This window comes from Lepus europaeus, chromosome X (genome assembly GCF_033115175.1).
Source record: "Lepus europaeus isolate LE1 chromosome X, mLepTim1.pri, whole genome shotgun sequence".
NCBI lineage: Eukaryota > Metazoa > Chordata > Mammalia > Lagomorpha > Leporidae > Lepus > Lepus europaeus.
Window position 1 is genome coordinate 36,968,708 of NC_084850.1, and position 13,416 is coordinate 36,982,123.

The window sequence follows — 13,416 nt, forward strand, 5'->3', positions numbered from 1 at the left end:
CGCGGCGGCCATTGGAGGGTGAACCAACGGCAAAAGGAAGACCTTTCTCTCTATCTCTCTCTCACTGTCCACTCTGCCTGTCAAAAAAATTAAAAAGAAAAAAAAAGAAAAAGAAAAAGAAAAAATAAAATCGTATTTAAGGAGAATAAAAAAATTACAAGTATCAAGTTTAATATATAATGACCAAGTGAGATATACCCCAAGAATGCAAGGTTGGTTCAACACTAGGAAAACGAATAATGTAATGTACCATATCACCACACTAAAAGATACACAGATATTATATGGACATGAAAATAATTGTTGCACCAGCATCAGTGAGAGATGTACCCACTGTGGGCTAACCACAGGCATTAATCAACTTGGAAGAGAGTAGGTGAGATTGTGATCACACCAACAGATGTAATCATATCCTCTGCCCTGCTGACACTAGGGGTGATATAACACCCCCAACTTGGGTGTAACCTGGTATTCTCATCCCATACTTAAGCACTGAGCAGAGTTCCCTAGTCCCACCCAGAAAACACCTCTAGTCTTTTTTTTTTACTCTTTTTTTTTTTGATAGGCAGAATGGACAGTGAGAGAGAGAGAGAGAAGACAGAGAGAAAGGTCTTCCTTTGCCGTTGGTTCACCCTCCAATGGCTACTGCGGCCAGTGCGCTGTGGCCAGCGTGCTGCGGCCAGCGCACTGTGCTGATCCGAAGGCAGGAGCCAGGTGCTTCTCCTGGTCTCCCATGGGGTGCAGGGCCTAAGCACTTGGGCCATCCTCCACTGCACTCCTGGGCCACAGCAGAGAGCTGGCCTGGAAGAGGGGTAACCAGGACAGAATCCAGTGCCTCGACCAGGACTAGAACCTGGTGTGCCAGTGCCGCAGGCAGAGGATTAGGCTAGTGAGCCACGGCGCCAGCCAACACCTCTAGTCTTTCACTGAAGTAGCAGACACTCCAATAAGCCACAGAGGTATAGTTCAAAGATAAAACTCATCCAGGAGAAAACAACAGCATTTCCACAAGTGTCTAAAAATAAATGCAGAAATATAAGAAACAAGAACAAGAAAAAAAACATAACTTCCCCCAAATCAAGACAACATTTCTGTATTAGAATGTGAAGACAAAGAGATTGATGAAATGCTGAATTTAAAAAAAAAGATCATAGGATTACTTGAAAGAAAATTCATGAGTTAAAGAAATCTATACATGACATAGATGAAAAATTCTCCCATGAGAATATTTTGAAGAATAATCAAACTGAAATATTAGAAATGAAGAATTCAAGATGTCAAATAAAAATACAATGGGAAGCCTTAAACAATATACTTGGTGAGGCAGAACAAAGAAGAATATCTGTGCTAGAAAACAAATCTTAGGAAATATCTCAGTCAGACAAAAAAAGAAATGAGGAACATTAAAAATAATTTTGGGGGCTGATGCTGTTGCATAGTCGGTAAAAGAGCTGTCTGAGGCACCTGCTTCCCATGTAGGCACCAGTTCAAGTCTTGGCTGCTCCTCTTCTCTCAGCTATGGCCTTGGAAAGCAGTAGAAGATGTCCCAAATTCTTGCGTCTGTCAACCCATGAGAGAGAAGAAGCTCCTGACTCCTGGTGTTGGGTCAGCCCACTCTGGCTATTGCAGCCATTTGGGGAGTGAACCAGTGGATGGAAGACCTTTCTCTATGTCTCTCCCACACTCTGTCAGTAACTATACCTCCCCAGTGAATAAATGAAATCTAAAAATAAAAAGAAATTTTAAAAAAACATGATTATCTCAATAGATGAAGAGAAAGCATTTGATGAAATACAACCTTTCTTGATAAAAATAACTGTAAGCAAACTGGATAGAGAAGAAACATTTCTGAACAAATCAAAGCAACATACAACAAACACACAGACAGCATGATATTGTTTGGGGAAAATTTGGAAGCAGTTCCACTAAGATCCAGAACTAGAGAAGGATGCCTACTTTCACTATTGTTATTCAATATAGTTGTTGAAGATGGAGCCAGAGATTAGGCAAGAAAAAAAATCAAAGAGACAAAGAGATACAAATTGTAAAGGAAGCAATCAAATTATCACTATTTGCAGATGACATGATTCTGTGTATATAGGAGACTCAAACGAGTCAACTAATAGACTATTAGAACTCATAAAAAGTTTGGTAAAGTGGTAGGATGGAAATTTAACACACAAACATCATTAGCCTTTGTATACCTAGACAATGCTATGGATGAGAAAGAAATTGTATGATAAATCCATTCATAATAGCTAAAAAAATAAATACCATGGAATAAATTTAACCAAGGAGGTCAAAGATTTCGACAATAAAAATTATAAAAAATTAAAGAAATAAATAGAAGAACAAACAAAAATGGAAAAAGCTTCCTTGTTCATAGATTGGAATCAATAATATTATCAAAACGTCAATACTGTCAAAAGCAATTTACAGATTCAATGTGATCCCATTCATGGTATCACTGACATTTTTCTAGAAAAAAATGAAGCCAAAATATATGTGGAAACACAACAGATCCCAAATAGCTAAAGCAATCTTCAAAAACAAAACCGAAGCCAGAGGCATCACAATTCTAGATTACAAGAAATTCTTTTTTTTTTAACTTTTATTTAATGAATATAAATTTCCAGAGTACAGCTTATGGATTACAATGGCTTCCCCTTCCCATAATTTCCCTCCCACCCGCAACCCTCCCCTCTCCCGCTCCCTCTCCCCTTCCATTCACATTAAGATTCATTTTCAATTCTCTTTATATACAGAAGATCAATTTAGTATACATTAAGTAAAGATTTCAACAGTTTGCACCCACATAGAAACACAAAGTGAAACATACTGTTTGAGTACTAGTTATGGCATTAAATAAAAATGTACAGCACATTAAGGACAGAGATCCCACATGAGGAGCAAGCACACAGTGGCTCCTGTTGTTGACCCAACAAATTGACACTCTAGTTTATGGCACCAGTAACCACCCTAGGCTGTCGTCATGAGTTGCCAAGGCTATGGAAGCCTTCCAAGTTCCCCGACTCTGATCACATTTAGACAAGGTCATAAAAGACAGGGTGAGGATAGTAACCAATGATCCTAAGAGTGGCATTTACCAGGTCTGAACAATTATACAGCATTAAGTGGGGAAGAGGACCATCAGTACACACAGGTTGGGAGTAGAGCCATTGGTGGTAGAGTAGAGGTTATGATTACAAAGGAATGAGGCCCAAGTGCACTAGACAGGGTCTAGAACAAAGGACAGAGTCATTATTAGAGGAGCTAAGAAAGGTGCTGTCTAAGCTACAATTAAGTTTTCTGATTGAGAGGCAAATAGAACCTGATAGAAGGGGCTTGATAATAATCTGGTGGGCTTTAGGCCTTGTAAGTTAAGAGGCCCAGACCTATCTATCTCTTCACATGGGGTATATCCTAAGGGAGGTGTGAACCTCCTAGGGGAAGGCACTCTGTTGACTTTCATTACTTGGCTGGCCTGGGAGGAGAGCTGGCCAGGTAAAGGCAGGGGGCATCTCTAACAAGAAATTTACAGTTCTGCCTGCAATGTTGCTGACCCTACTTGACCATACCCTCAGCTGCAGTGGTCACTTTGGAAGTTGGGCTGAGTGAAGGGCTTTTCAGCTTGGAGCCAATAAGATCTGTGGCTCTGACCTGGGCATCCTTCGACTCCAGGACAGGTCCATTTCCAGTGACCCAACTCTTGGCAGAGCTGCCAGGGCTCTTCACAAGCTGACTTCTGCTGAAGCCCAGACTTACCACATGGAAAGCCACTGCAGTGGACTGGCCTGTTGGGTCTCCTTGAGGGCAGATCACTGTATAGATCAGCCATTAATAGGCCTGCCACCCATTGCTTCTGATGCCTAGCTTTCTTTTCCTCCTGGATTGTGTTAAAGCAGACCAGAGGATGCAAGTCAAGGGAGTGCCCATGTCCCATCTCTAATCTTCGGTGGCCTGAACTACAAGTCTATAGTCACAGGCATGTCCTGTAGTAGTTTTTCTAAGGTAGACAATGCCCATGAGGAAAATTATATTCTCACTTTAAAACTTTCTTTCCCTTTGGTCTGAAAGGGAGGTTTTTTTTTTTCTACTTACTGTATACTTCGCTGATGGCGATGTGAATCTAGCTATGAGATTATTATTTAAGCTCTTATTTTGGCTATGCTATTACAGAAAAATGTTAGCCATCTCTTATAAGGTCTAAAGATTAAATTGTGCATCCTACAGATTCCTTCATAATAGAATTAGTTCCCTACCTTGAAGAGAATAGAGAAATGAAAGAACAAGTTGGGCTTAGAATAGAGAAATGAGGGAGCAAGTCCTAGATCACTTGCTGACAATAGCAATATCACATGAATACTTAGCAAACCGTTTCAACCCTTAGATAAGAACTTAAGAAAACATTTACCAGAAGGTCCAATGCCTTCTATAAATTTTAAGAATCATGTATTTGAAAACACCTCTTAAATATCTAACATGGTGTAGTTTTTTTAACCAGTAAACTTAAGCACAACCATATAAAATGTTTTTAGTTTCTTTCTACCAACAAGTTTAAAACATATGATACACAGATTCAGGTCACAAAAATTAAAATGTATCTTTGATTGATTTTAGCAGCTTAAATTTATGGACAATCTTATCTAAAAGCCATTTAAAATAAAACTCTTAATAAAATTTCCCCATGTGGACATACAATATGTACGCACATATAACATAGCATAATAGACCAATATCAAAATCCAAAATATCTGGTTGAACTAAGATTCCTTAAAATCATGACATAACATAGACCAAATTTGATCATTGTTACAAGGTGATTATTCAAGTCTTTGAAAATAAGCACATAGTTAAATAACCCATAGCTCTTAATAAAAATTCAGCTGTTTTTGAACAATTAGAATTTAACAGACATCAAGAGAACATAATAGATTACTTTAACACATTGCTGTAACAGAGCATCAGAGTTTAATTCTATGTCAAAGAGAAATTGAGCTTCCTGTGATCTTTTGCTGTGAGGTTTCCTTCCTTTACCTTCTTTCATATTGGTGACCATGTTTCTGTGTTTCTGTGTGTAACACATCTTTAAGCATCTTTTGCAGGGCAGGATGAGTGGCAACAAATTCTTTCAGTTTCTGTTTGCTATGAAAAGTCTTAATTTCACCTTCATTCACAAATGAGAGCTTTGCAGGATATAATATTCTGGGCTGGCAGTTTTTCTCTCTTAGTACCTGGGCTATGTCTCGCCATTCCCTTCTAGCTTGTAGGGTTTCTGATGAGAAGTCTGCTGTGAGTCTAATTGGAGATCCTCTGAGAGTAATCTGACGTTTCTCTCTTGCACCTTTTAGAATCTTTTCTTTATGTTTCACTGTGGTGAGTTTGATTATGACATGTCGTGGTGAGGATCTCTTTTGGTCATGTTTATTAGGGGTTCTATATGCTTCCTGTACTAAGATGCCTCTGTCCTTCTCCAAACCTGGGAAATTTTCTGCAAGTATCTCACTGAAAATGCCTTCTAATCCTTTCTCCCTCTCCATGCCTTCAGGAACTCCTAGAACCCGAATGTTAGATTTTTTAATAGTATCCTGTAGATTCCCGACAATATTTTTTAGATTTCTAATTTCCTCTTCTTTTCTTTGGTTTGCCTGTTTCCTTTCCTGTTCTCTGTCTTCTAAGTCCGATATTCTCTCTTCTGCTTCGCCCATTCTGTGTTTAAGGCTCTCTAATGTGTTTGTCATTTGATCTATTGAATTCTTCATTTCATTATGATTTCTCGTCACTATCACCGTTTCTTGTTCCACTAGTTGTTTCATTTCATTTTGATTCCTCCTTAATATTTCATTTTCACGAGAGAGATTTTCTATCTTGTCCTTAAAGGATTTCTGTAGTTCAAGAATTTGTTTTTGAGAACTTCTTAATGTTCTTATCCATTTTTTGAGATCCGCTTCTTGCATTTCTTCGATCTCATCATCTTCATAATCTTGAGTTGGGGTGTCTTTTTCATTTGGGGGCGTCATAGTGTCTTCCTTGTTCTTGTTACCTCGGTTTTTGCGTTTGTTGTATGGCATGTTGGAGATATTTGGTTTCTTCACTGTGGTGTTTTTTTTTTTCTTGTTATACTATGACTCTAGATTAAGTGGACTGTCTGCTTTTGGTGGAGCCTTAGAGGCTTGAGATGGGTGTGGACTGAGAGCTGTGTTTGGTTCCTCAGGGTTGAGGGTGTGTCAAGATGACACTCCCAGGTTAGGTGTGGTAAATGTCTCTTTCTTTTGTTGATTCAAAAGGGAAGTAATTCCGCACAGCTGAATGTAATTGGAGGTAGTTAGCAAGCAAATGATATACCCACAGGAGCCAGAGATTGGAAGCTCTTTCCCGAGGACCACACAGGGAATCTGTGCTGCCCTCGGTGTGGGCTCCAATTCTCTTGCAGTCTCCCACTGGGTTGCCAAGTTAGATGCTAATCTCCAGTTATTTCACCCCTCCCCCCAGAGTCAGGTTTTTCTGCTAGGCTCAGGGCTGGTGCAGACCTGAGGTCGCCCTGCTTATGACGTATGTCCAAAATGGCGCCTGTTCTTTGTCTTGCTCGCCCTTGAGGGGTGAGCGGAGAGAGAGAAACTCGTGTCCGTATCGGTCACTTTTTTTTTCCCTCTCTCTCTTCTAGTTAGCCTGGTGAACTTTTCCCCACGGAGTTTCAAGCCTCGTTCCCTCTAGCCTCCTCTTTCCGCTTGCCCGCTGGTGTCTCGGGCTATGGAGGTTCGGCTCACCTCGCGTTCCAGCGCTGGTGCGTTGAGTCTGCTGCTGGTGTCCCGAACTTGGGCTCCCACGGTCTCCACGCAGGTCCACTGTGAATCACTAGTTCTGGAAGAGTTTCCTCTGCTGTTTCTTCCCCTACTCTTCCTTGACCCTGCAGTATCTCCACTTTTATTAACCTGTGTCTTGCCGAAGAATATCAATGTGCTCCCTTCCTATTCCGCCATCTTGGATACTCTTCAGATTACAAGAAATTCTATAGGGCAGTTATAAAAAGGGCATGTTACTAGCACAAAAATAGACAGGTATACCAATGGAATAGAATTCCCTGAAATCAATCTGCACATCTACAAACAACTAAATTTTCACAAAGGAGGTAAAGTCAATCCATGAGAAATAACAATATCTTCAACAAATGGTGCTGTGAAAACTGTATCTCCATGTGCAGACATATAAAACAAGACTACTGTATTACACCTTATAGAAAAATCAACTAAAATTGATTAATGATCCAAATCTAAAACCTGATACACTCAAATTACTGGAGGACAACATTGAGGAAAATCTGCAAGAAAAGGGCATAGGTGGGCCATTGTTGTGGCATAGCAGGTAAAGCAACTTCCTGCAGTGCCAGCATCCCATATGGGCACCAGTTCAAGTTCCAGCTGCTCCACTTCCAACTCAGCTCTCAGCTATGGTCTGGGAAAGCAGTAGAAGATGGTGCAAGTCCTTGGGACCCTGCACCTGTGTGGGAGACCCAGATGAAGATCAAGGAAGACAAATGAGAAGTGAACCACCAGATGGAACACCTCTCTCTCTCTGCCTCTCCTTCTCTCTGTGTGTAACTCTGACTTTCAAATAAACAAATAAATCTTTAAAAAAAAAAAAGGCCGAAATTCACATAGGCAAATGCTTTTTGGAAAAGACCCAGAAGCACAGGCAAAACAAAAATAGACAAATCAGATTACATCAAGCTAAGAAGCTTTTGTGCTACAAAAGAAACATTCAAAAAAGTCAAGAGGTAACTAATACATAGGAAAAAAATTGTAAACTATGAAAATGATAAAGGATTAATATCCAGAATTTATAAAGAGCTCAAGAAATTAACAACAAAAAAATGGAAATCCAGGTAAAATGGAAAAGGATTTCAACAAGCATTTTTTAAATTTATTTATCTGCCCAAACATTTTAGTTAAGGAATACAAACTGTATCATTTCATAAGTACGACTTCAGGTATACTGTGATTCCTCCCACCCACTCTTCCAAAGGCATTTTTCAAAAGTACCTTATTCTGAAGGGAGGAGAGAACTTCCACTTTGACTATGACCTTGTCTAAATATGATCAGAGTCGGCGAACTCAAAAGGCTTCCATAGCATTGAAAACTCATGACAAGAGCCTAGGGTAGGGGGCAGAGCCAAGATGGCGGATAGTGAGGACGTGCGCCGATAGTCTGGAAAATAAAGTTTCATAAAAGTGGAATTACTGTAGCCTCAGGAAAAGATTCAAGAAAAAAACTGCAGAGGAAACGCTTCCGGATCTAGTGGATGTGACACAGAGGACCTACAAGGAGCCCACCGCGTGGAAACCCAACCGCAGGAGACGAGCCACAGACTCTTGCCAGCATGGGAACAAACTGGAGGTAAGACAAAAGCCTCAGAAACGCGAGACATTAGTGGGGAAAGGCAGAGGCCCCTCCCTCCACTTGAGCAAAACAAAGAGCAGGCACCATTTTACATATGTAAAGTGGCAATGAGTACAGAATCTCAGTAACTTTGGGTCTAAGGTGAAACTTGAGAACACAGTGAGGGCTGCATAAACTCTTTGTGTGGTCCCAGGGGTATATCAAACGAATACTCACAGAGGCCAGATTTCAACTACCCTCAATTCCACTCAGCCATTCGGAATTACTTCCCAACTGAGTCAAAAAAAAAGAGAGAGAGAGAGAGAGAGAGAGATCCAGCAAGGAGCAAGGTGAGTCACTTTTTGCACAGCCTTAAAGCTGAAGAATCAAGCAGAGCTCTCTGGCCACACCCATCACAGCCTCTAAGGATCCATCAAAGCAGAGAGCCCACATAGAGGCATAGTATAATGAGAAAAAAATCACCACAGCAAAAAAAACAAAACAAAACAAACAAAACAAAACAAAACATAAATTATCTCCAACATGCCAAACAACAAACGTAGAAGCCAAGGTAACAAGAGCAAGGAAGACACTATGATGCCTCCAAAAGAACAAGACACCCCAATCCAAGATTATGAAGATGAAGAGTTAGAGGAAATGCAAGAAGTGGATCTCAAAAAACTGATAAGAACATTAAGAAGTTCTCAAAAACAAATTCTTGAACTACAGAAATCCTTAATGGACAAGATAGAAAATCTCTCGCACGAAAATGAAATATTAAGGAGGAATCAAAATGAAATGAAACAACTAGTTAACATGAAACTGTGATAGTGACAAAAAACCACAATGAAATGAAGAACTCAATAGATCAAATGACAAACACATTAGAAAGCCTTAAAAACAGAATGGGTGAAGCAGAAGAGAGAATATCGGACTTAGAAGACAGAGAACAGGAAAGGAAACAGTCAAATCAAAGAAAAGAAGAAGAAATCATAAATCTAAAAAATACTGTCAGGAATCTACAGGATACTATTAAAAAACCCAACATTCGGGTTCTAGGAGTTCCTGAAGGCATGGAGAAGGAGAAAGGATTATAAGGCATTTTCTGTGAGATACTAGCAGAAAATTTCCCAGGTTTGGAGAAGGACAGAGACATCCTAGTTCAGGAAGCTCATAGAACCCCTAATAAACATGACCAAAAGAGATCCTCACCACGACATGTCGTAATCAAACTCACCACAGTGAAACACAAAGAAAAGATCCTAAAATGTGCAAGAGAGAAATGCCAGATTGCTCTCAGAGGATCTCCAATTAGACTCACAGCTGACTTCTCTTCAGAAACCCTACAAGCTAGGAGAGAATGGCGAGATATAGCCCAAGTACTAAGAGAGAAAAACTGCCAGCCCAGAATATTATATCCTGCAAAGCTCTCATTTGTGAATGAAGGTGAAATAAAGACCTTTCACAGCAAACAGAAATTGAAAGCATTTGTCGCCACTCGTCCAGCCCTGCAAAAGATGCTTAAAGATGTGTTACATACAGAAACACAGAAACACGGTCACCAATATGAAAGAAGGTAAAGGAAGGAAACCTCACAGCAAAAGATCACAGGAATCTCAAACCATATATTAGAAAATATCTTTGGCAAATGCAAGGGCAAAGTTACTGCTTCTCAATAGTCACATTGAATGTTAATGGATTGAACTGTCCAGTTAAAAGACACCGATTGGCTGATTGGGTTCAGGAACAAAACCCATCTTTTTGCTGCTTACAAGAAACTCATCTTTCCAACAATGATCCATACAGGCTGAAAGTGAAAGGCTGGAAAAAGATATACCATGCCAACAGAAATGAAAAAAGAGCGGGCGTAGCCATCTTAATATTGGACAACATAAACTTTACCACAAAAACTGTTAGGAGAGACAAAGAGGGGCACTATTTAATGATTAAGGGATCCATTCAACAGGAAGATATAACGATTATCAATGTATATGCACCTAATTACAGGGCACCAGCTTATTTAAAAGACTTGTTAAGGGACTTAAAGGGAGACTTAGACCCCAATACAATAGTACTGGGGGACTTCAATACTCCACTCTCAGAGATTGACAGATCAACAGGAAAGAAGATCAACAAGGAGACAGTAGATTTAAATGACACTATAGCCCAAATGGATCTAACAGATATCTATAGAACATTTCATCCTACATCTAAAGACTTTACATTCTTCTCAGTAGTACATGGAACCTTCTCTAGGATTGACCACATACTAGGCCATAAAGCAAGTCTCAGCAAATTCAAAAGAATTAGAATCATACCACGCAGCTTCTCAGACCACAAAGGAATGAAATTGGAAATTAGCAACTCAGGAATCCCCAGAGCATGTGCAAACACATGGAGAATGAACAACATGCTCCTGAATGAACAATGGGTCATAGAAGAAATTAAAAGAGAAATCAAAAATTTTCTGGAAGTAAATGAGGATAACAGCACAGCATACCAAAACCTATGGGATACAACAAAAGCAGTGTTAAGAGGAAAGTTTATATCAATAGGTGCCTACATCAAGAAATTGGAAAGGCACCATATAGATGAGCTTTCAACTCATCTCAAGGATCTAGAAAATCTGCAGCAAACCAAACCTAAATCCAGTAGGAGAAGAGAAATAATTAAAATCAAAGAAGAAATCAACAGGATTGAATCCAAAAAAAACATTACAAAAAATCAGCCAAACGAGGAGCTGGTTTTTTGAAAAAATAAACAAAATTGACACCCCATTGGCCCAACTCACTAAAAAAAGAAGAGAAATGACCCAAATCAATAGGATCAGAGATGAAAATGGAAACGTAACAACAGACACCACAGAAATAAAAAGAATCATCAGAAATTACTACAAGGACTTGTATGCCAGCAAACATGGAAATCTATCAGAAATGGACAGATTCTTGGACACATACAACTTACCTAAATTGAGCCAGGAAGACATAGAAAACCTAAACAGAACCATAACAGACACAGAAATTGAAACAGTAATAAAGGCCCTCCCGACAAAGAAAAGCCCAGGGCCAGGTCGATTCACTGCTGAGTTCTACCAGACATTTAGAGAAGAACTAACTCCAATTCTTCTCAAACTATTCAAAACAATCGAAAAAGAGGGAATCCTCCCAAATTCTTTCTATGAAGCCACCATCACCTTAATTCCTAAGCCGGAAAAAGATGCAGCATTGAAAGAGAATTACAGACCAATATCCCTGATGAACATAGACGCAAAAATCCTCAATAAAATTCTGGCCAATAGAATGCAACAACACATCAGAAAGATCATCCACCCAGACCAAGTGGGATTTATCCCTGGTATGCAGGGATGGTTCAATGTTCGCAAAACAATCAACATGATACACCACATTAACAGACTGCAGAAGAAAAACCATATGATTCTCTCAATAGACGCAGAGAAAGCATTTGATAAAATACAACACCCTTTCATGATGAAAACTCTATGCAAGCTGGGTATGGAAGGAACATACCTCAACACAATCAAAGCAATTTATGAAAAACCTATGGCCAGTATCCTATTGAACGGGGAAAAGTTGGAAGCATTTCCACTGAGATCTGGTACCAGACAGGGATGCCCACTCTCACCACTGCTCTTCAATATAGTTCTGGAAGTTTTGGCCAGAGCTATTAGGCAAGAAAAAGAAATTAAAGGGATACAAATTGGGAAGGAAGAACTCAAACTATCCCTCTTTGCAGATGATATGATTCTTTATTTAGGGAACCCAAAGAACAATACTAAGAGACTGCTGGAACTCATCGAAGAGTTTGGCAAAGTAGCAGGATATAAAATCAATCCACAAAAATCAACAGCCTTTGTATACACAGGCAATGCCATGGCTGAGGAAGAACTTCTAAGATCAATCCCATTCACAATAGCTACAAAAACAATCAAATACCTTGGAATAAACTTAACCGAGGACGTTAAAGATCTCTATGATGAAAACTACAACACCTTAAAGAAAGAAATAGAAGAGGATACCAAAAAATGGAGAAATCTTCCATGCTCATGGATTGGAAGAAACAATATCATAAAAATGTCTATTCTCCCAAAAGCAATTTAAACATTTAATGCAATACCAATCAAGATACCAAAGACCTTCTTCTCACATCTGGAAAAAATGATGCTGAAATTCATATGGAGACACAGAAGACCTCGAATAGCCAAAGCAATCTTGTACAACAAAAACAAAGCTGGAGGCATCACAATACCAGATTTCAGGACATACTACAGGGCAGTTGTTATCAAAACAGCATGGTCCTGGTACAGAAACAGATGGATAGACCAATGGAACAGAATAGAAACACCAGAAATCAATCCAAACATCTACAGCCAACTTATATTGAACAAAGATCCAAATCCAATCCCTGGAATAAGGACAGTCTATTCAATAAATGGTGCTGGGAAAATTGGATTTCCACGTGTAGAATCATGAAGCAAGACCCATACCTATCACCTTACACAAAAATTCACTCAACATGGATTAAAGACTGAAATCTACGACCTGAAACCATCAAATTATTAGAGAACATTGGAGAAACCCTGCAAGATACAGGTACAGGCAAAGACTTCCTGGAAAATACTCCAACAGCACAGGCAGTCAAAACCAAAATTAACATTTGGGATTGCATCAAACTGAGAAGTTTCTGTACTGCAAAAGAAACAGTCAGGAAAGTGAATAGGAAACCGACAGAATGGGAAAAAATATTTGCAAACTATACTACAGATAAAGGGTTGATAACCAGAATCTACAAAGAAATCAAGAAAATCCACAACAACAAAACAAACAACCCACTTAAGAGATGGGCCAAGTACCTCAATAGACATTTTTCGAAAGAGTAAATCCAAATGGCCAACAGACACATGAAAAAATGTTCAAGATCACTAGCAATCAGAGAAATGAAAATCAAAACCACAATGAGGTTTCACCCCACCCCGGTGAGAATGGCTCACATTCAGAAATCTACCAACAACAGATGCTGGAG